Genomic DNA, 24168 nt, shown 5'->3' with positions numbered 1-24168 from the left:
TATATCATGTTTTTTTGTCGCTGCTATTCGCATATTTTTTTTTTTTTATATTTGCGCGGTATACCACTCCCATATTTTTTTTACCTGTCTTTGTGACACCAGGACAGGAAGTGAGGACAGATCTCCACAACGGGGACAAGGAAATAAAAAACCTGCTTCCTTTAGAACTAGCAGTAAACCCGGATTTGATATAATGACTGTATGTAATTATCACCCATTATCTCTTCGATCTCTCCCTTACTGATTTTTAATAAATGAAGCATTATACGGCATGCAACGTTAAGCAGTAATTACAAGCGGCACTGCTGTTTAATTGACCTGTCTTTAGTGCATGTAGCTCTGTATAAGGAGAAGGCTGGGAGGATCCTCAGATGTAAGCAGAACTTTACTGTCAGGGGATTCAGTCAATACGCTTCCAAGCAGAGCTTTCCTATAACGGTGACTTGTCATTCAAATTCATACAAATCAGCAAGGTATGCATCAGCATTCCCAAGTCGCATTATTATTCTGAGAAAATAAAAAAAAGGCACCCTTTCCAAAAATAAAAAAAAATCACATGAGCACACCTCTCAACTTTTTGAGATGGGAATGAGGGACACCTATCAGCAAAAGTATGCAGGACACACCCCTTGCCACGCCCCCTTAAAGGAGAATTGTACAAAAAACTAAATCGGTTAAACCCACCATTTTTTTTTCTACCACTACTATTCCTTTATATTGGCTTTTGGAATTTACAAATGCAGTAATTTAGAAATCAGATGAAAGGTTTAGACCTGGAAAACAGTTTTTGATAGATAAAAAGTGCATTTTATATACAACTATAGAGATCAGACCAAAATGAGGGACAAATGAGGAGGAAAGAGGGACAGAGGGACATTGCTCCAAATCAGGGACAGTCCCTCGAAATCAGGGACAAATGAGGAGGAAAGAGGGACAGAGGGACATTGCTCCAAATCAGGGACAGTCCCTCGAAATCAGGGACAAATGAGGAGGAAAGAGGGACAGAGGGACATTGCTTCAAATCAGGGACAGTCCCTCGAAATCAGGGACAAATGAGGAGGAAAGAGGGACAGAGGGACATTGCTTCAAATCAGGGACAGTCGCTCGAAAACAGCCACAGTCCCTCGAAATCAGGGACAAATGAGGAGGAAAGAGGGACAGAGGGACATTGCTCCAAATCAGGGACAGTCCCTCGAAATCAGGGACAAATGAGGAGGAAAGAGGGACAGAGGGACATTGCTTCAAATCAGGGACAGTCGCTCGAAAACAGCCACAGTCCCTCGAAATCAGGGATAAATGAGGAGGAAAGAGGGACATTGCTCCAAATCAGGGACAGGTGGGAGGTATGCATGAGCTCTGGCTTTTTTGGAGCATTGTGGGTGTTTCATGTCATCAGAGACTGCAGAGAGCCTGTTCTTTTCAGCCACATACACCCGGAATAATAGATTTGCCTTGCTGTAGTTTCTAATGCATATTGTGAGAAGCTCACCGTGTGCTGCGAGAGTGAGATTTGCAGGTGTGCAGTGAGAGTTTTGAAAAATATTTAAAGAAAATGTAAAAGTTTGTTTTAAAAAACAAAAACAGTGGCCCCCGATCCTTCTCTTCTAGGGTCCCTCAGTGCACTCGGAATCGGCCTGCAAGGAGATCAGCTAAAAGTAGTTGGATCTGTATGTGCGTTGTAATTTATAAAAATTAGTCGATTAATCGATTTAAAAAAAAAAATTGATTAATCGAACACAAAAATTGTAATCAGTAACAGCCCTAGTTTTTAGATCTTTTTGTTGCGTTGCAAGACAAAGTTTGAGAAACACTGCTATAGAGGGACAAGGTTTTTTCATATTTCATGTCTGAGGTTTACAACCACATTTAACCCCCCTGGCGGTATTCCCGAGTCTGACTCGAGATTAAATTTTTGTGCTGCTATCGGTAACCCTGAGCCAGACTCGGGGCTCACCTCGCAGCATCCACAGGCAGTGTTTACTTACCTTGTCCCTGGATCCTGTGATGCCTCCCCGCTGTGTGATCGAGCGGTGTCCTCCTCGCTCGATTCACAGTGCCCGTGTGCCGCCGATCTCCGTTTCCTGCGACGTTGCGACGCACGGGGGCGCCAAATTCAAAAATATAAATAAACACAATACATACAGTATACTGTAATCTTATAGATTACAGTACTGTATGTAAAAAATACACACCCCCCTTGTCCCTAGTGGTCTGCCCAGTGTCCTACATGCACTTTTATATAATAAAAAATGTTCTTTCTGCCTGCAAACTGTAGATTGTCCAAAAGTGTCCCTTTATGTCAAAAGTGATGTTAGAGCAGCTAGAAAACAGCGATAATAAATTATCATCACTTGCAGAATTGTGCGATAGCGATTTGTGGGGAAATTCGTCATAAAAAAATAAAAGTAATGACAGCGACAATTCTGCAACTGAGAAAATTTCAGTGATTTTGATTTGATTACATTATTGAATAATTTTTATTATAATTACATTATTATTTGTTATAATGATTTATAGTTATTTATTATATTATAATTTATATATATTTTTTTCAAACTTTATCATACCCGGGATGTCTACTAGACTCTTGTTTGGACAGATTTAAGTGAGTTATTTCTAAGAATTGCAGGCCTACAATGTAAAACGCCAAATTTCCATGCAAAATAATTGTACAGCTTTTAGCACCTAAAACCACTTCCTGAATCCTGACGGCCGTAGGCATATATGCTGTAAGCATCTTTGTGTGCTGAGAGCGCTCCTAGCACAGTTACCGACAGGTAACAGTAATCTCCCGATGCATACTGGTGATCAGGAGCTTTCCAATCATGTGACGACTGTGACAGCCAATCACAGAGGTCACATGATCTGAATGCCCACCTCCACCTCCCGACACTTATAACCTCTTAAAGGGCCAGGAGGTGGCGGGAAGGGGTTAAAACAGAGTAAGGTAGGGTTACAGAGCACCATTCCTGGTAAACCCAGACCTCTGGACAAGCACGCGACCAAAGTGTAAACAGAGCCTGGGGCCCGGTCTGACCAGAGGAACCACCCTTATGAAACCACAGGGCCACTTATAATCCGGACAGCTGGTGTTCAGGCTTTTTACAAGACTATTAGGCTTTAAAGGTTAAACAAAAGCTGAAGACTGGCAATTTAATAAAAACTGTGAGGAAGTTCCTTTGTCGAGGAACCAGATGCCCCCATCATACAGGATCAGAATTAAAGCATCCTCCAGATGCTATGGGAGTTTGGAAACATACTTTTTCGGTATACCAACCAGATCCTCTACAGATATTACAAATGCAGAGATTCACAAATGAATGGGCTGGCTGTCAATGCTGTATCCTGGCCTAGGCCAACAAGGCCCATGCCTAGGGCTTTGCAGGGGGGCAGCACGGACAGTGTCTCCGCCGGCTTGCGCTACACTGTTAGGCAAATTAGTTTAGCGCCCCCATAAATCGGCCGCACTGCTTCCAGTATGTGGGCGGTTGGCATTCTGCAACTGTGGGGGGGCGTCGCTTCAATTTTTTTACCATCCCAGTCCCATTGCAGAGATTTCCCTTCACTTCCTGTCCCATAGCCAAACAGGAAGTAAGAGGAAATCGATGCAAATTAAGGAAATCCACTGACCCCCCCCTCCCCCGGGCCATCAGAACCAGTGTCCCCACTTGAAAATTTCAGGGTGGGTCTTAAACCACAAGGGGTGTGGCCTTGACAGGAAGGGGTGGGTCATATTTAAATGAGTTTAGTCAGGCCTAGGGCAGCACAAAACCTAAATACATCCCTGCTGGCTGTGACATCCTTCCAAAGACCAGCACCTGAAATCTCCGTCCATGGCAGGGTTGCCACCGTTTCTTCAAGCCAAACCTGAACGCTTTAGCGGCCTGGGACAGCTTTGGTTGCCCCAAGGGGCGTAGTAATGCAGTGCGCATAATCATTAACAGCCCCTGCTGCAGTCATTTACTTGTGCTTGGAGTTGGGTTTTAAGGCAATCCAATGAAAGGAATGGGCTGGCAATGCACCGAAAATGTCCAAAACTTCAGGCATGCGCCATTTCTGTCAATGCAGCGCACCACCATTAACTAGTTACCGACCGCCCACCGTCGTTCTACGTCGGCACTTTAAAGATGAATATCTCGGTAACGGCAGCAGCTGCTGCCACAACCGAGATATTCATCTCTTCAGTGGGCGGTCCTGTACACGATAACGGCGGTCTTTGCGGCAAATTCGCCACAAGATCGCCGTTATTGGTGGCGGGAGAGGGGGCCCCCCCTCCCGCCGCTCTCCCGCGCCCTCCGCCGCTTACCGTAGCCGTCGGTAGCGGCGGAGGAGATCGGGACCGTTCGGTAGCTGTGTGGGGTTGCGAGTGAAGGAAAAATCTCCTTCACCCGTCCTCATAGCTCTGCTGGGCGGAAGTGACATCAAAACGTCAGTCCCGCCCAGCCTCTTAAAGGCACATTTTTTTTTTTTGTCATTTGAAAAAATTACAGTTTCAAATTTTTTATTTTTTTTTGCATTTAAGCCTAAATATGAGATCTGAGGTCTTTTTGACCCCAGATCTCATATTTAAGAGGACCTGTCATGCTTTTTTCTATTACAAGGGATGTTTACATTCCTTGTAATAGGAATAAAAGTGATAATTTTTTTATTTTTTTATTTCAGTGTTAAAAATTGTAAAATAAAAAAAAAAAATGCTAAAACCCCCCAAATTTTTTTTTAAAGCGCCCCGTCCCGACGAGCTCGCACGCAGAAGCGAACGCATACGCTAGTAGCGCCCGCATATGAAAACGGTGTTCAAACCACACAAGTGAGGTATCGCCGCGATCGTTAGAGCGAGAGCAATAATTCTAGCCTTAGGCCTACTCTGTAACTCAAAAAATACAACCTGTAGAATTTTTTAAACATCGCCTATCGAGATTTTTAAGGGTAAAAGTTTGACGCCATGCCACGAGCGGGCGCAATTTTTAAGCGTGACATGTTGGGTATCATTTTACTCGGCGTAACATTATCTTTCACAATATGTAAAAGAATTGGGCCAAATTTATTGTTGTCTTATTTTTTAATTTAAAAAAGTGATTTTTTTCCCAAAAAAGTGCGCTTGTAAGACCGCTGCGCAAATACGGTGTGACAAAAAGTATTGCAATGACTGCCATTTTATTCTCTAGGGTGTTAGAAAAATATATATATATAATGTTTGGGGGTTTTAAGTAATTTTATAGCAAAAAAAAATGTTTTAGTCTCGTAAACACCGAATCTGAAAAACAGGCTCGGGGCGGTTAAGGATGGGCTCGGGGCGCGTTCACATTTTTTTTTGTAGAGATTACCTCTCACTTCCTGTTGTTTTCTTGATACAGGAAGTGAAGACAAATATTATCAAAGGGACACAGCCCTCCTACTTTATCTAAAGAATAATTATTTTTAAATAAAAAAAAACGTATGTTATACTTACTTACCCCGTGCAAGCAGCTCCTTACCCCTTTGCTGGAGTCCCCACCAGCTTTTTCCACATCTTCTTCTTCCTCTGCAAGTTGTGCACTGATGGAGCACCCATGTCTGTGTTTCCTATGAGAAGAGAAAGAGAGAGCAGTAGTGCGGCAGATAGGACAGAACTTAAATCGGGAATAGAGGGGACATTTCTCAACGGGGACACCCACTTCCTTTCTTTTGTAGAGATTACCTCGCACTTCCTGTTAGACATGTGCATTCGTTTTCGTTAGAATGCATTTTCGTCCGAAAATCGTGTATTTTCGTTATCGTTTTAACGAACGAAAACAAAAGCGCAAGAAACGAAAACCGAAAGATCCGACATAAAAAATGCTTTATTTTCGTTTTCGTCGCGGTAAGACATGACGCTGATCAGATCCGACGATTTTCGAGGCTTTGTCGGATTTTCGTCGTTCAATTCCTACCTATTCACTGTATTCTACAGTGAATAGGTAGGAATTAAACAACGAAAATTCGACAAAGCATCGAAAATCGTCGGATTTTCGGACGAAAACTTTCCCAACGAAAACAAAATAAATGAAAACGATTTTCGGGAGTAACAAAATAAATGTATTTTCTGGACGAAAACGAAATAACCAAACAAAATATTTCAGTTTGCACATGTCTACTTCCTGTGGTGCCTTTAGACAGGAAGTAAAGGAAAATGTCATCAAAGAGACATAGTCTGCAAAATAAACCGCATTCCATATACCATCCAAAACTAAATAAAAAAATAAAAATAAAATAAATAAATAAGGACATGCGGTTGCTATGGGTTACTGAACTCCGTGATTTAGCGGCGCTTGAATATTTATAAGATAAATTTACTGATCTGCGGGAGATTTGCTGTCAGCTCCGGCTGGGTATGGCGCTCCCATTAATTCCATCCAGCAAGCAGACAATCATTTGCATCCTCAGAGAAAAGTACATATTTATAAACTCTCCAGCCTTGAGTGACACTTGACAGCTTCTTTTTTTTTTTTTTTTTCGGAGCTGTAAACAAGTCAAGCCCGCATTTTAATAATCTGAGAGCAGGTCCTGCTTCCTGCCGATTCCGGCAACGCCATTCAGAGGGGTCCATCTTCTAGTGGCCATTAATCCAGCTGAGAACTATGCTGGTCCTGGTCCCCTAGGTGGGATGTGGACATAACTCCCAACTGTCCCTGTAAATCTTAAAAGCCAATATAAAGGAATAGTAGTGGTAAAAAAAGCTCTTGTGGATTTAATTAACCTTCTTTTTTTGGGTGTTAATTCTCCTTTAAGGGGCTGTGGCAGGGGGGCGTGTCCTATGCCTACATATATTTGCTAGTAGGTGTGTGGTGGAAATTTGAAGATGTATTTAATATGTATTGTCATAATGGCACCCAGTTTTAGTACTGCCGCAACTCGCTCTAAATAGAACTGACTGGGGCAGTCTGAGACTGGTTGAATCCCGTCTGGTAGTAGAAAATGTCTTGAGGTTGGAGTGTGATGTTTGCGGCGTGGGCGTATGTCCGCCGGCGAGGGGCCCTCTGTGCATTTAGCACCGACAATTGTTGAGGGGATGCGCTCACTCCGCAGACACACTAGTAGTTATGGACAGATGTGCGCTCTTATCTGGGTCGTGTCTGATCAGCATGGCTTGGGATTTGTAGCGTACGCCTGTAGATAGCCTCCATTCCACCTTTAATAAGGGTATAATCTGGATATGCTTTATTCTATGGAATGGCGCAGATTAAGGATTCTATCAGCGTTTAATATGAGAGCTTGTTATCTTTTCTGGAGTCAGGAAAGGCATACATGCATTCTCTGCCCGGACACGCCCATAAGACTTTAGCCAGCATTGTATGTATTTCTATTCATTGTATTGTGGTGGTGTTGTATTATTTTGTTATTGTTATATTACTGTATTGAATCCCTTTGGAAGGGTTTCCGTATATGGGCATCTGCTGGGTGGAGCTCACACCCTGTGAGCTCACTTCCTTTGGAGGAGGTCACATGTTGTGACATCACTTCCTGCTGGGTCTTTAAAGCGGTAGTTCACCCTCTCGTACTTGATGTTACCATCGAGACAGGCATTGTAGCGCGAGCTACAGTATGCCTGTCCCGATTTTTTTAACCCCGTACTCACCTCGTAGTCGTCCATCGTAGATTCCGGCTCCCGCGGGGAATGGGCGTGCCTATGGAGAGGGAGGATGATTGACGGCCGGCCCTGGCACGTCACTCTCCCCGAAGACAGCCGGAGTAGGTCTCGGCTCTTCACGGCGCGTGCGCACAGGCTATGCGCACGCGTCGTGAAGACCAAGCCTATTTCGGCTATTTCCGGAGAAGCGTGACGCGCCAGAGCCGGCCGTCAATCATCCTCCGTCTCCAGAGGCACGCCCATTCCCCGGTATCTTCGATGGACGACTACAAGGTGAGTATGGGGGGAAAAAATTCGGGACAGGCATACTGTAGCTCGCGCTACAATGCCTGATTTAAAGGTAAAAGGAAAAAAACATTTTTTTTTCCCGTCGATAGGGTGAACCCCCGCTTTAATAAAACTGCCTGTGAGGGCGTCGGCAGACCAGTGATGACTGGGAGCTAGAATGGAATGAGAATAATTGGTGAGGTCTTTTGACTTGAATGGATGGGCAGAGAATGGATGGTGAGTGAACTTATTTAGATGGCTTATTTCATTAAGACGGAGTATGTGCTTTTTAGCACAGGGCAAAATGGCGGTATGCTCTGCACAAAGCCAATTTTGCCACCACAGGTGTCCCTCATTCCCATCTCAAAATGTTGAGCGGTATGGGTGTGGATGTCTTGCCGCTAAGGGAATATATAGTGGATGAGACTGTATTGTCTTCATTTCTTGTGATCAGAAATAAAAAAAAATCTCCCCCAAAGAAATGTAAATCCAAAAACAAAAATGGTTCAGATTGGTAATACAATCTAACAAAACACTACCTGTATGGGGCACCTAAAGGCCTCATGCACACTGACGTCTTTAACATTGCTGTTAGAGGCACCTGACATTTTTTTTTCCTGTCTCTAAACCAGTGTTAATTTAGTTGACTAAAACATAGCCGACTATTTACGCTGGCCGCTAGGGGCGTGTACGCTGATTTATGCCTAGAATGCGTATATACGCCTATTCACGAACATACGCTTGCCCGTCGCAGTAAAGAAACACCGTGTTTTTAGGCGTAAAGTTAGTCCAACAAAAAGCTGGCCTAGCCAATGTTAAGTATGGACGTCGTTCCCGCGTTGAATTTTGAAATTTTTACGTCGTTTGCGTAAGTCGTCCGTGAATGGGGCTGGGCGTTATTTACGTTCACGTCGAAACCAATGAGTCTTTGCGGCATTATTTGGAGCAATGCGCACTGTGATATGTCCACGGACGTTCATTCAAAACGTCATAAACGTAGGGTCATGCTTTATTTACATAAAACACGCCCACCTCTTCACAATTTGAATTAGGCGCGCTTACGCCGGGACATTTACAATACACCGCCGTAACTTAGGACGCAAGTGCTTTGTGAATACAGCACTTGCCTCTCTAACTTACGGCGGCGTAGCGTATATGAGATACGCTACGCCTGCCTAATGTTAGGCGTGTCTTTTTGAATCCAGCTATAAGACTAAAACTAAATTGAAATTTGACTTCAAAATGAACATTGGTCTGTAGTGCATGTTCATACCTCAATACCATAAATAATAACATATTTGATTTTTCACTCCAGCCGTATATAATGCGTTTTAAAATTGTAGAGAAATGTTAACTAATGCATTACAATTTAATTACACCCATTCGATTTTAGATTACTAAAATTAGTTTTAGTCGACTAAAATGTACTGGAGATTTAGTCGACTAAATACGACCAAAACCAAAACAATTGCAGAAGACTAAAATGGGACAAAAACTAAAATGCCATTTTAGTTCTAAGACCAATGCCGCGTACACACGGTCGGGAAATCCGACAAGAAAAGCGATGGGACTGTGATGTCATACGGGTGGGGTCACCGGGTGACATAATCCGGTGACCACGCCCAATGCCTATATAAATTGTAGCGCTCCGCTCACACTGCATTACAGCGGGAGAGCTCGTCGAGTCAACATTGGGACAGGAGAAAGAGGAAAGAAGACGGCGGAGAAGCCCGGGACCCCCGCTAGTAAAAGAGCTCCAAGAAGATAGTGGAGGGGCCCGGCAGAAAGCACCGGAGAGCGCGGAGAAGAGAGCGGAGAGTCGGAAGAGACCCCCGAAGTCGGAAGAGACCCCCGAAGTCGGAAGAAGACCCCTGAAGTCGGCAGAGACCCCCGAAGTCGGAAAAAGACCACCGGAGCTGCCTAATAAATTACTTTAAAAACCTGTGTAGTGGTTTTTTTTTCTTGACACTTTTCTCCCAGGTGAATGGGTAGGGGTACGATGTACCCCATACTCATTCACATAGGGTGGGGGGGCGGTATCTGGGGGCCCCCTTGTTAAAGGGGGCTCCCAGATTCCAATAAGCCCCCCGCCCCAGACCCCGACAACCAACGGCCAGGGTTGTCGGGAAGAGGCCCTGCGGCCCTCCCACCCCAAAGCACTCACCCCCCCCCCCATGTTGAGGGCATGCGGTCTTGTACGGTTCAGGAGGGGGGGTGCTCGCTCGTCCCCACCCCCTTTCTTGACCGGCCAGGCTGTGTGCTCGGATAAGGGTCTGGTGTGGATTTTGGGGGGACCCTCACACCGTTTTTTCGAAGTAGGGGTTCCCCTTTAAATCCGTACCAGACCCAAGGGCCTGGTATGCTCTTAAAGGGGGAACCCATGCCGGTTTTTTATTTAAAATTTGGCGTGGAGTTCCCCCTCAAGATCAGCACTGCACGAGTCACATGCCAAAGTCGGAGCGTGCAAGACGGTGTTCCGACTTTGACCAAAGTAGTACAGGGAGCATTTTCGAACCGACTTGTGTCGGACCAGTTAAGACGGCTTCCATAGGGAAACATTAATTTTCACATGTCATGCGACATGAGCTCCCAATTTCAGAGCGTTTGTCGGACCAGTGTGAACCCAGAATCTGGTGCAGCTGTGCATTATAGCCAATCAGCTTCTAACTACAGCTTGTTCAACTAAGCTTTGGCAATTAAACCTGGAAGCTGATTGGTTTCTGTGCAGAAGTGAGCCTGATTTTGCACTCTACAGTTTTAGGGCCAGATTCTGAGTGGAGATACGACGGCGTATCTCCAGATACGCCGTTGTATCTCTGAGTTGCGCCGTCGTATCTATGCGCCTCAATCATAGAATCAGTTACGCATAGATTTCCCTTAGATCCAACAGGCGTAAGTCTCTTACGCTGTCGGATCGTAACTGCATATTTACGCTGGCCGCTAGGGGCGTGTACGCCGATTTATGCGTCAAAATATGTAAATTAGCTAAATACCCGAATTCACGAACGTACGCCCGCCCGACGCAGTACAGTTACGCCGTTTACGTTAGGCTTTTCCCGGCGTATAGTTACCCCTGCTATATGGTGGCGTAACTGTGGCGTACCAATGTTAAGTATGGCCGTCGTTCCCGCGTCGAAATTTGAAAAAGTTACGTCCATTGCGTAAGTCGTCCGTGAATGGGGCTGGACGTCATTTACGTTCACGTCGAAACCAATGACGTCCTTGCGGCGTATTAGGAGCAATGCACACTGGGAAATTCCACGGACGGCGCATGCGCCGTTCGGGAAAAACGTCAATCACGTCGGGTCACAGAACATTAACATAAAACACGCCCCCCTGTCCCACATTTGAATTAGGCAGGCTTACGCCCGCCGATTTACGCTACGCCGCCTCAACTTACGGAGCAAGTGCTTTGAGAATACAGCACTTGCCTGTCTAAGTCGCGGAGGCGTAGCGTAAATCGGATACGTTACGCCGCCGCAAAGATACGCGGATCTACGTGAATCTACCCCTAAGTACATAAACCCCTATGTGTCCATGGACAGAGATGGGGAAAAAAAACCCCCACTGCCAACGAGGTCCAGGAGCATCAGCGTCGGCACGTGCGAATGCATCTAAACACAAGCTAATGCTGAGCACGTCAAGCACTTGAGTAATAATTCATTTCAATGGCCGCAATAAAATATTATTTTGGCCAATAAAAATGAATTAACACCTATATGTGCATGAACATTTCTTCCCTCTCCTCCTAGTTCAGAGTATCTCAACCAGGGTTCCTCCAGAGATCGCTAGGGGTTCCTTAACCCCTTCAGCCCCGAAAGGTTTACCCCCACTCCCCTCCTGACAGGCCATTTTTGCGATACGGCACTGCGTTACTTTAACTGACAATTGCGCGGTCGTGTGACGTTGTACCCAAACAAAATTGATGTCCTTTTTTCCTACATGTTTCTGGAACAAATTATGCTGGCAATCTAAGGTTTTACTGTACCCTTATTGGAATTTTTGTTTAGCAACAAATATGTAGCAGAATACATATTGGCCTAAATTGATGAAGAAATTTGATTTTTTTATTTGATTTTTGAATTGGCTATGTCTTAAAGCAGAAAGTAAAAAAATAGCGTCAAAAGTGTCCGATGTGTCCGCCATAATGTAGCAGTCATGATAAAAATCGCAGATCGCCGCCATTACTAGTAAAAAAAAAATATTAATAAAAATGCCATAAATCCATCCCCTATTTTGTAGACGCTATGGCCCAGATTCTCAAAGGAGTTACGCCGGCGTATCTCCAGATACGCCGTCGTACCTCTGAGTGTGAGGCGTCGTATCCATGCGCCTGATTCTTAGAATCAGTTACGCATAGATTTGTCTTAGATCCGACCGGCGTAAGTCTCTTACACCGTCGTATCTAAGTTGCATATTTACGCTGGCCGCTCGGTGGCGCTCCCGTCGATTTATGTGTCGAATATGGTAATGAGCTAGATACGCCGATTCTCAAACGTACGCGCGCCCGGCGCATTTTTTACGTCGTTTACGTAAGGCTTTTTTGGGGGCGTAAAATTACCCCTGCTCTATGAGGCATAGATGAGGCGTACCAATGTTAGGTATGGACGTCGGAACAGCGTCAAATTTTTTACGTTTTACGTCGTTTGCGTAAGTCGTCCGTGAATGGGGCTGTGCGTAAGTTGCGTTCACGTCGAAAGCATTGAGTCTTTGCGGTGTAATTTTGAGCATGCACACTGGGATACGTCCACGGACGGCGCATGCGCCGTTCGTTAAAAGCTTTGATTACGTGGGGTCACAATTAATTTCCATAAAACACGCCCACCACTTCCACATTTGAATTAGGCAGGCTTACGCCGGCCCAGTTACACTACGCCGGCGTAACTTAAAGCGCAAGTTCTTTGAGAATACGGGACCTGCCGCTCTAAGTTACGGCGGCGTAGTGTATCTGAGATGTGCTACGCCCGCCTAAAGATAGGCGATTCTACGTAAATCTGGGCCTATAACTTTTGCGCAAACCAATCGATAAAGGCTTATTGCGATTTTTTTACTTACATTTTTTGGGGGATATTTATTATAGCAAAAAGTAAAAAATACAGCTTTTTTTCAAAATTGACGCTCTTTTTTTGTTTATAGCGCAAAAAATAAAAACCGCAGAGGTGATCAAATGCCACCAAAATAAATCTCTATTTGTGGGGAAAAAAGGACGCCAATTTTGTTTGGGAGCCACGTCGCATGACTGCGCAATTGTCAGTTAAAGCGACGCAGTGCCAAATCGCAAAAAGTGGCCCGGTCATTGGGCAGCCAAATCCTCCGGGGCAGAAGTGGTTTAAAAACCGTCTGGTGTGTATGAGGCCTGAAAGTTTTAGGACAAGTATTTGGGACGGGTTCTCTTTAATCCATCCCAACCCACCTGCCTGGTGTATTTCCTGTAGCTGGGAGGCCTCGGCTTTACCTCGCTTTAGTTGGGACAGCTGTCACACAAACCTGTCTTACAAGCTGTCTCTTGTGAAGTCTTTAAACAAATTCTTTTGTTCTTGTCCCAAATGTAAGCATCAGCAAACAAATCCCTCTTGCTTTTCCGAGGGGAGGGGGGAGGGGGGGGGGTGGCGTTTTCTCTTTTCTCTAATCAGTTTATCATTAAACAGCGCCTCCTGTTCACGAGCAAACAATAGAACGGGCCCTTCACACCTGCCGCCAGGTATTTACACTAAACTCAGGTGGCACATGTGTGTCTCGTGTCCAGCTGCCGGATGTACGCACCACGCCGGCACCCGGGCGAGCGCGGCGGATTTAACCCCTATGCTGATGTTGTACCGGTTCCCCCAATGAAAGGCTAATAATCGGGACAGCCTTTCTCTTTCATGTCCCCCCAAAAGTAAATGAAGGACTACAAGTCCCAGCATGAACTCCTGAGATCTAAGGGTGTGATCCCATAGATTTCACAGATCTATGTGGGGACCTGTAGTTTGTCACTATTTGGGGGCGGGGGGGGGGGGGTCATATCTTCAGCTCTGAGGCAGGGCTGTCTTAATGAGAGGGCACACCTGGGCACTGCCCAGGGGCCCCAGCTGCATGGGAGGCCCCTGCCCTTTCCCCAAAGCAGCTGGTCCTTGAGCCCGTGCTGCCCCCAGAAATTGGGGCTGCCCCTCTACACCCCAGATATACCCCCAGCACTCTGACCCCTCTACACCCCAGATATCCCCCCAGCACTCTGACCCCTCTACACCCCAGATATCCCCCCAGCACTCTGACCCCTCTACACCCCAGATATCCCCCCAGCACTCTGACCCCTCTACACCCCAGATATCTCCCCAGCACTCTGACCCCTCTACACCCCAGATATCCCCCAGCACTCTGACCCCTCTACATCCCAGATATCCCCCCAGCACTCTGACCCCTCTACACCCCAGATATCCCCCCAGCACTCTGACCCCTCTACACCCCAGATATACCCCCAGCACTCTGACCCCTCTACACCCTAGATATCCCCCCAGCACTCTGACCCCTCTACACCCCAGATATCCCCCCAGCACTCTGACCCCTCTACACCCCAGATATCCCCCCAGCACTCTGACCCCTCTACACCCCAGATATCTCCCCAGCACTCTGACCCCTCTACACCCCAGATATCCCCCAGCACTCTGACCCCTCTACATCCCAGATATCCCCCCAGCACTCTGACCCCTCTACACCCCAGATATCCCCCCAGCACTCTGACCCCTCTACACCCCAGATATACCCCCAGCACTCTGACCCCTCTACACCCTAGATATCCCCCCAGCACTCTGACCCCTCTACACCCCAGATATCCCCCCAGCACTCTGACCCCTCTACACCCCAGATATCCCCCCAGCACTCTGACCCCCTCTATACCCCAGATATCCCTCCAGCACTCCGACCCCCTCTACACCCCAGATATCCCCCCAGCACTCTGACCCCTCTACACCCCAGATATCCCCCAGCACTCTGACCCCTCTACACCCCAGATATCCCCCCAGCATTCTGACCCCTCTACACCTACCGCCTACCTACTTGATTTCTGTTTACCTGCACTGTCTCCATTGTAGGGGCCCCAGAGCATTACTTTGCCTAGGGGCCCATGATGCTATTAAGACGGCCCTGCTCTGAGCGGTTTATGCTGGGACCTGTTGTCCTTCACTTTGGGGAGGTCACACCCCCCAAAGTAAAGAACTACCAGTCCCAGCATGAACCCCCGAGATCTAAGGGTGTGACCCCATAGATTTCACGGGTTCATGCTGGGACCTGTAGTTCTTCACTAGTTGGGGGGGGGGGGGTGTCACATCTTAAGCTCTGAGGGGTTCATGCTGGGACCTGTGTCAGTTTCATTCCGCGACACTGTATTGTCCCAGAATGAAGGTGCCCGGGACAGACCTGCAGAATGCGGGACTGTCCTGGGCAATCCGGGACACGTGGTCACCCTATCAGTGGGAAGAATTCTGCTCACACTTGTGGTCATAGGGAATAATGACCCCCTTATAGATAGCTTAAGAGATCAATGTTGTCAGTGGGAACCATTGTTAATTTTGGCACCAAATTTCGATCTAGTTTTAGTCTTATGCCGCGTACACATCATTTTTAATGACGAGAAAAATGCAATTTTTTAAATTGGTCGTGAAAAACGGTCGTGTGTAGGCTCTAGAGCAGTTTTCTAGACGAGAAAAATGGACGTTAAAAATTTAGAACCTGCTCTATTTTTTCTCGTCATGAAAAACTATCGTGTGTGGGCTTTAACGAGGGGGGGAAAAAACGTGCATGTTCAGAAGCAAGTTATGAGACGGGAGCGCTTGTTCTGGTAAAACTAGCGTTCGTAATAGAGATAGCACATTCGTGACGCTGTAATGGACTGAAAAGCACGAAGACTGAAAAGCGCAAATCGTCTCTCACCAAACTTTTACTAACACGAAATCAGCAATAGCAGCCCAAAGGGTGGCGCCATCCGAATGGAACGTCCCCTTTATAGTGCCGTCGTATGTGTTGTACGTCACCGTGCTTTGCTCCAGCATTTTTTTTCATGATCATGTGTATGCATGACATAAATAAAGGTCATGTGTACGCGGCATTAGTCTTAGGACTAAAATGGCATTTTTGTTTTAGTCCCATTTTAGATTTTAGTCTTCTGCAATTGTTTTAGTTTTGGTCGTATTTGGTCGACTAAATCTCCAGCACACTTTAGTCAACTAAAATCATTTTAGTCGACTAAAACTCATTTTATTCAACTAAAATCGAATGGGTGTAGTTAAATTGTAATGCATTATTTAACCACTTCAATACCGGGCACTTTCGCCCCGGGCACTTTCGCCCCTTCTTGCCCAGGACAAATCCAGCTTTGAATGAGAATTGCGCGGTAATGCAACACTGTACCCAAACAACATTTTTATAATTTTGTTCCCACACATAGAGCTTTCTTTTGGTGGTATTTTATCACCTCTGTGGTTTTTATTTTTTGCTAAACAAACTAAAAAATACCAACATTTTTGAAAATAAAATTGTGTTTTCCCCTTCACTGACGGGCACTGATGAGGCGGCACTGATAACATGTTGCAATCTGCTGTAACGATGTAATCGCTTAATAAAGCTTTGGACCCGTTCTGAAGTGGGAGCAACAAGGGGCACAGGGGTGGTGAGTGAAACAACAGGACAAGACTCACCAACTCCCCAGGTCAGCTGTGGGACGTCCATAGATGACTGTTGGGACCCACGCGATGCGCTCCGGCCGGATCATTTCTTCCTCCTCCGGGTACCACAGAGGGCACGGGATCCTCCGAAATCCTGGGACTCTGGAAACACCGGCTCAAACATGTCATCGTTAAGATCTCCATCGTCAGAGAGCGAGTCAAAGTCCGATGACTGTAGTACCTCTGCCGGCAAATAACCGAAGCGTTTAGCTGTAGGGTCCCTGGGGTAGTATGGCAAGGAACGTTGAGTAGGTAGGCCTCGACCGCGGCTGCGGGAGGCTGGAGCAGACCCTGCTCCTATAGAGGCACACCACAAAGAGATCGCTGTAGAGGTCGCGGTCTCCGATGTGGTCTCTGCCTGGGTAGTGGTCACATCAGTCACACTGGTAGGGTCATCTCCCCGGTCTCTTTCGGTCATAGGGCTTACCTCCGGTGAGCAGAATGGCGGGGTAGCCGTTCGGAGAGTCAAGGTTGACGAGACCGAGATGACTTCAACGTTGGGAGCCTCCGACTCCACGATTTCCACCGACGGGGATTGCTCTGGCCATGTGGCTTCCTCCTCCGCGGTGAAAACTCCCAGTAACATAGTCCACCCTGTACTCCCTAGGAGTTTTAGCGGGCAGCAATCGAAAGTTCCTCGCAGCGAGGGCAGGACAGCCCCAGCATCTCCGATCCTCCGCTCGACAAGAGCACAAACTGTCCTTTGGTGGACATGCGTATTCCCGCGTCAGTCACGTCTCCTATTTGCTATCCCTTAACCTTTCTTCTGTTTAACCGTTTTTACCCGGCTGGGTAATAAAAGCACAGAAAAGACACCTGTTGTGTGGACATTCCATTTACTACAACTCTCATCAAGTACCCTAGACGGCGGAGATACAGAGGTAACGTGCCACCCAAAACAAACCAGCAGCTCCTTCGGGGGTAGTGCTACACGTGATATAAATTTATATTGGGCGGTCCTCACCACACATTCAAGCGTTAATTGCGCATTAAACGGTTTGTTTATCATGAGCAGAGAGGTAGTAGTCTAAGACGAAAAACAAGGTCCACATACGTTCTACTTTCCCAGAGGATCTGCACCCTTGAAAGAAAACGCGCTCCACTTTATGGCCTAGATTCACGTACCCCGGCGTAAGTGTGGGCGGGCGTAGCGTATCGTATTTACGCTACGCCGCCGCAACTTAGAGAGGCAAGTGATGTATTCACAAAGCACTTGCGTCCTAAGTTACGGCAGCGTAGCGTAAATGTGCCGGCGTAAGCGCGCCTAATTCAAATTGGGAAGAGGTGGGCGTGTCTTATGCAAATAAAGCATGACCCCACGTAAATGACGTTTTGAACGTCTGTGGACTTATCCCAGTGCGCATGCGTCGGATAGAATGCCTAAGATACGTCGAACACTGCCTACGACGTGAACGTAACTTACGCACAGCCCTATTCGCGTACGACTTACGCAAACGACGTAAAAAGATACGCTTGTTCCGACGTCCATACTTTGCATGGGCTACGCCACCTAGAGACCTGCTTTATCTTTACGCCGGCGTATGTCTTACGTAAACGGCGTAACTAATTGCGGCAGGCGTACGTACGTTCGTGAATTGGCGTATCTTGCTCATTTGCATATTAGACGCGGAAAACAACGGAAGCGCCACCAGCGTAAATATGCACCCTAAGATACGATGGCGTAGAAGACTTATGCCGCTCGTATCTTAGCCAAATTTAAGCGTATCTGGTTTCCAGAATACGCTTAAATATACGACGGTGCAGATTCGGACTTACAACGGCATATCTACTAACACGCCGTCGTAAGTCTCTGAGAATCTGGCCCTATATCTATTAGAACCATTTTCAACTTCTAATGGTCAAGCCCTATGACACACATATCAGACTGTTAATATTTTCAAAGCTTTCTTTCTTTTTATAGCTTGGTATTATATATGGACATGGAGGCGGCCATGTTTGCTCATTACATATGCAGACTCTTCTTCCTACTTAGAACAGAGTCTGTTCTCCACAAGTTCTTTTCACACTCCAAGTCTACTGCCGCGTACACACGGTCGTAATTTCTGACAAGAAAAGTTCGATGTGAGCTTTTGGTTAGAAATTCCGACCGTGTGTAGGCCCCATTGGACTTTTTCTGTCGGAATTTCTGACAGCAAAAATTTGAGAGCTGGTTCTCAATTTTTCAGACGGGAAAAGTTCTTGTCGGAAATTCCGATCGTCTGACCGCGCAAAAAAAACAATCAATTCGACGCATGCTCAGAATCATTGAACTTAATTTTTCTCGGCTCGTTGTAGTGTTGCACGTCACCGCGTTCTTGACGTTCAGAATTTTGCGTGACCATGTGTATGCAACACAAGTTTAAGCCAACGTTTCTTCGGGAAAAAAATCCACGTTTTTCTTGCCGGAATTTCCGATCGTGTGTACGCGGCATACCAGTCAGATCTGACTGACTAAAACCAATGCACTGTCTACGCAACAAGTTTTCAATTTCAGCAGCCTACGGACAACCACGTGAAGAATAATCTACAGAATAATTGGCAGGAATGTGGTACAGCAATTGCAATTGTGAAAGTTACCGTATTTATCGGCGTATAACACGCACCCGAACTTTAAGAGGGAAGTTTCAGGAAAAAAACTTTCCACAGCCCCCTGCGTATAACATGCAGGCACAGTTTACCCTCTATTTTCAGGGTAAAAAAGTGAGTGTTATACGCCAATAAATACAGTGGCCCGGATTCACAAAGCACTAACGCCGACATATCTCGAGATATGCAGCGTAAGTATAACTATGCGCCGTCGTATCTATGCGCTTTGCCCACAATCTGAGATACGCCTAAAAATAGGCTTCCTACGACTGACGTAACTTGCCTACGCCGTCGTATCGTGGGCGCATATTTACGCTGGGCGCATTTGCCGCTCCCATATGCAAATGAGGGAGATACGCCGATTCACGAACGTACTTGCGCCCGGCGCATAATATACGCAGTTTGCGTAAGTCATACGTCCGGCGTAAAGTTATTCCCCATATAGGAGGCGCAACCCATGCAAAGGTATGGACCAGGGAACACAGCCGTCATATTTTACGTCATTTACGTAGTACGTGAATATGACTAGGCGTAGGTTAGTTCACGTCGTAGGCAGTGATTCGATGTATCTTAGGCAGTTGTTTCAACGTGATTCTGAGCATGCGCACTGGGATGCGGCCACGGGACGGCGCATGCGCCGTTCATTTTAAGTACTTTTATGACGCTTGGCCCATCATTTGCATGGGGTCATGCCTCATTAGCATGGCTCACGCCCACTTCCACCTACGCTGGCTTACGCCGAGGAAACCCAGCGTATCTTTAAGAGCGAGTGGGAGCAAGTGCTTTGTGAATTCAGTACTTGCCTCTCTGCGCTGCGTCGGCGTAGCGTATAATAGATACGCTACGCCGGCATAAATATGCGCCAATGTATGTGAATCCGGGCCTAAATCTGCAAAATTTGTACTTAAGTATTGAAAAATAAAAAATCGCGAGGGAAAAGTCATTTATCAGCCTCTCTTTTGGAATCACTAGGCCACCCAGCAGCACAGAAGGGGTTACTGACCGCACCACAGGGATCAGATTGTCGGGGAAATTGAGTATTGATCCCTGGAAGCGGCCAAGCGTGAGTTGGACACCTCAGCTTTTTACTGCCTGCAAGATTTGTAAGTATTTCTAACATGGTAAAATCATATATCACCCAAGAAAGTGAGAGGAGAGGGCATGGGTGACCCCCGGTGACCTTGGAGTGTGGATGGACAAGGCAAGGGGGGGGTCTCTGCACCCTACCCCCACTCACCCCTTGTCTACATTCACAATACAGGCAGCTGCCAGAGACTCAGGCTAAGAGCACAGAGTCTAATTTATTTACTGCACACAATGGGCTGTTTGAACAGCCTCCTATAGACACTGCAGAAAGGAAGTCCGTGAAAGCACTGAGGGGGGGGGGGGGGGGGGGGGCTAGGGTATCCCTTTTCCTGACATCGTCAGCGACAGAAGGGCCTACAGCAAGACTCATGTACCGTGATTTGTACAGTGACTTGTGTTAGTGATGCCGCTGGATAATGTAAACTTTAAGTGAACCTGTCACTTTACCGCCCCCCCCCCCCCATATCTAACATCACCCCACCACGAGGGGGCTGCTGGTCATACATGCATCTATTAGTACATTGGATAAAAGGAGCACTTAAATATTCTGATAGAAGCTAGCAATTATCAGTTGGTTTTCAGTATTAATTACGCTTGTGTAATCAGGAAGATGAAACCAATCTAGGTGGGAAGGAGCACTTTGGCTTCGTGATTTCTTTTTGCATCAAACTTTTTACACCGAAAGTAATTGGATTGATGAAGGAATGAAAAGGTTGTTCTAAAATAGTGTTTCTCAACTTTTTTCAGTGAAGGCATCCTTTAAAATTATGGACAATCTCAAGGCAACCTTTAAAATTATGGACAATCTTAAGGCAACCTTTGAAATTATGGACAATCTCACGGCACCCTTTAAAATTATGGACAATCTCACGGCACCCTTTAAGAATTATGGACAATCTCAAGGCACCCTTTAAAATTATGGGCAATCTCAAGGCACCCTTTAAGAATTATGGACAATCTCAAGGCACCCTTTAAGAATGATGGACAATCTCAAGGCACCCTTTAAAATTATGGACAATCTCAAGGCACCCTTTAAGAATAATGGACAATATCAAGGCACCCTTTAAAATGATGGACAATCTCACGGCACCCTTTAAGAATTATGGACAATCTCAAGGCACCCTTTAAGAATGATGGACAATCTCAAGGCACCCTTTAAAATTATGGACAATCTCAAGGCACCCCTTAAAATTATGGACAATCTCAAGGCACCCTTAAAAATTATGGACAATCTCAAGGCACCCTTTAGGAATTATGGACAGTCTCAAGGCACCCTTTAAGAATGATGGACAATCTCAAGGCACCCTTTAAAATTATGGACAATCTCAAGGCACCCTTTAGGAATTATGGACAGTCTCAAGGCACCCTTTAAAATTATGGACAATCTCACGGTACCCTTTAAAATGATGGACAATCTCAAGGCACCCTTTAGGAATTATGGACAATCTCAAGGCACCCTTTAGGAATTATGGACAATCTCAAGGCACCCTTTAAGAATTATGGACAATCTCAAGGCACCCTTTAAAATGATGGACAATCTCACGGCACCCTTTAAAATTATGGACAATCTCAAGGCACCCTTTAAGAATTATGGACAATCTCAGGGCACCCTTTAAAATGATGGACAATCTCAGGGCACCCTTTAAAATTATGGACAATCTCACGGCACCCTTTAAAATTATGGACAATCTCACGGCTCCCTTTAAGAGTTATGGACAATCTCACGGCACCCTTTAAGAGTTATGGACAATCTCACGGCACCCTTTAAGAATTATGGGCAATCTCACGGCACCCTTTAAAATGATGGACAATCTCAAGGCACCCTTTAAGAATTATGGACAATCTCAAGGCACCCTTTAAGAATTATGGACAATCTCAAGGCACCCTTTCACCACTTCCATACCGGGCACTTTCACCCCCTTCCTGCCCAGACCAATTTTCAGCTTTTAGCGCTGTCACACTTTTAATGACAATTGCGCGGTCATGCAACACTGTACCCAAATGAATTTTCCCCACAAATAGAGCTTTTTTTTGGTGGTATTTGATCACCTCTGCGTTTTTTATTTCTTGCGCTATAAACAAAAGAAGAGGGCCAAGTTTGAAATAAAACACAATGGCCCGGATTCACATACATCGGCGCATATTTATGCCGACGTAGCATATCTAATATACGCTACGCCGACGCAGCGCAGAGAGGCAAGCACTGGATTCACAAAGCCAGTGTTGCCAAATCTGCGCTGGGTTTCCTAGGCGTAAGCCGGCGTATGTGGAAGTGGGCGTGAGCCATAAAAATGATGGGCTGAGGCTCAGACAGATTCATATAATGAACGGCGCATGCTCCGTCCCGTGGACGCATCCCAGTGCGCATGCTCAGAATCACGTCGGATCTACTCCCTAAGATACGACGGATCACTGCGCGCGCGTGTTCTGGACCCCCAAGTGTCAGTGTGTTATTGTTCTGGACCCCCAAGTGTCAGTATGCCATTGTTCTGGGACCCCAAGTGTCAGTGTGTCATTGTCCAGGGACCCCAAGTGTCAGTGTGTCATTGTCCAGGGTCCCCAAGTGTCAGTGTGTCATTGTCCAGGGACTCCAAGTGTCAGTGTGTCATTGTCCAGGGACCTCAAGCATCCATATGTCAAATTAAAGCTACAGGTTAAAAAAAAGCGATATCACCAGTGGCGGCCCGTCCATAGGGGGCGCCCGGGTGCTGCCCCCCCCCTCTTGTAGTCATAAATTTTTTTTAAAAAAACGTGCCCTTTAAGGCTTTTAAAAATTCGTTTTGCAGCGCCGGGCAAATAACATACACTCATGCATTGCATGAGTGTATGTTATTGTGGCCAGCCTATTCAGATAACCGGACATTGGGTGCCGATTATCTGAATAAGGACAGCTGGTTGGCTGTGCGGAAGTGCCTATCAGAGCCAGCGGCTTTCCCAGTACAGCCCTTCAGCTCCCGGATGTCTTATCCTCGGAACGTAGTGGGCTACGTCCCTTGGATAAGACTGACGGCCGTCTCAGCCAATCAGGTTCACTGATTCTGGTTATCAGTAACCTGATTGGCTGAAGCGTCATCGAGGGCGGCAGAAGACATCGAGGGACCGTGGAAGGAGGATGGCGAACCCCAGAAAGGTAAGTGCCGAGCGGGGGGGGGGGGGAAATCTGACTGGCAGCATTTTACAGGGCACAGTGGGGACAATTGATGTGGGGACAATTGATGTGGGGACAATTGATGTGGGGACAATTGATGTGGGCACAGTGGGGGACAATTGATGTGGGCACAGTGGGGGACAATTGATGTGGGCACAGTGGCGACAATTGATGTGGGCACAGTGGCGACAATTGATGTGGGCACAGTGGCGACAATTGATGTGGGCACAGTGGCGACAATTGAAGTGGGCACAGTGGCGACAATTGATGGCATGGCACAGTGGCTGCGTTTGATGGCACAGTGGCTGCGTTTGGCATGGCACAGTGGTGACATCTGATGGGCACAGTGGTGACAATTGATGGCACAGTGGTGACAATTGATGGCACAGTGGTGACAATTGATGGCACAGTGGCAACAATTGATGGCATGGCACAGTGGCTGTGGGCACAATTTGATGGGCACAGAGGCTGCCTTTGATGGGCACAGTGGCTGCCTTTGATGGGCACATTGAGGCTGCAATTGTCTTCTTTTTTTTTTTTCATTTGTTTGTGCCCCCCTAAAAATTTTAAGCACCAGCCGCCACTGGATATCACATTTTCAGCTTAATTATGATTTTACAGTGATAAAGTATTTGAATTTGCGGTGGATTACTAATTATTATGAGCCCTTTTGGCTCCTGCTTGTCAGAGGCAGCAGAAAGGCCAGTGTAGCAGGGACGATAATAGCCACGGAGGATTAGCAGAAACATGCTTCATGTGCAGAAACCACTGCAACG

The sequence above is a fragment of the Rana temporaria genome, chromosome 12 (assembly GCF_905171775.1).
Source record: "Rana temporaria chromosome 12, aRanTem1.1, whole genome shotgun sequence".
Lineage (NCBI taxonomy): Eukaryota > Metazoa > Chordata > Amphibia > Anura > Ranidae > Rana > Rana temporaria.
Note: the sequence above shows the minus strand (reverse complement) of the source record.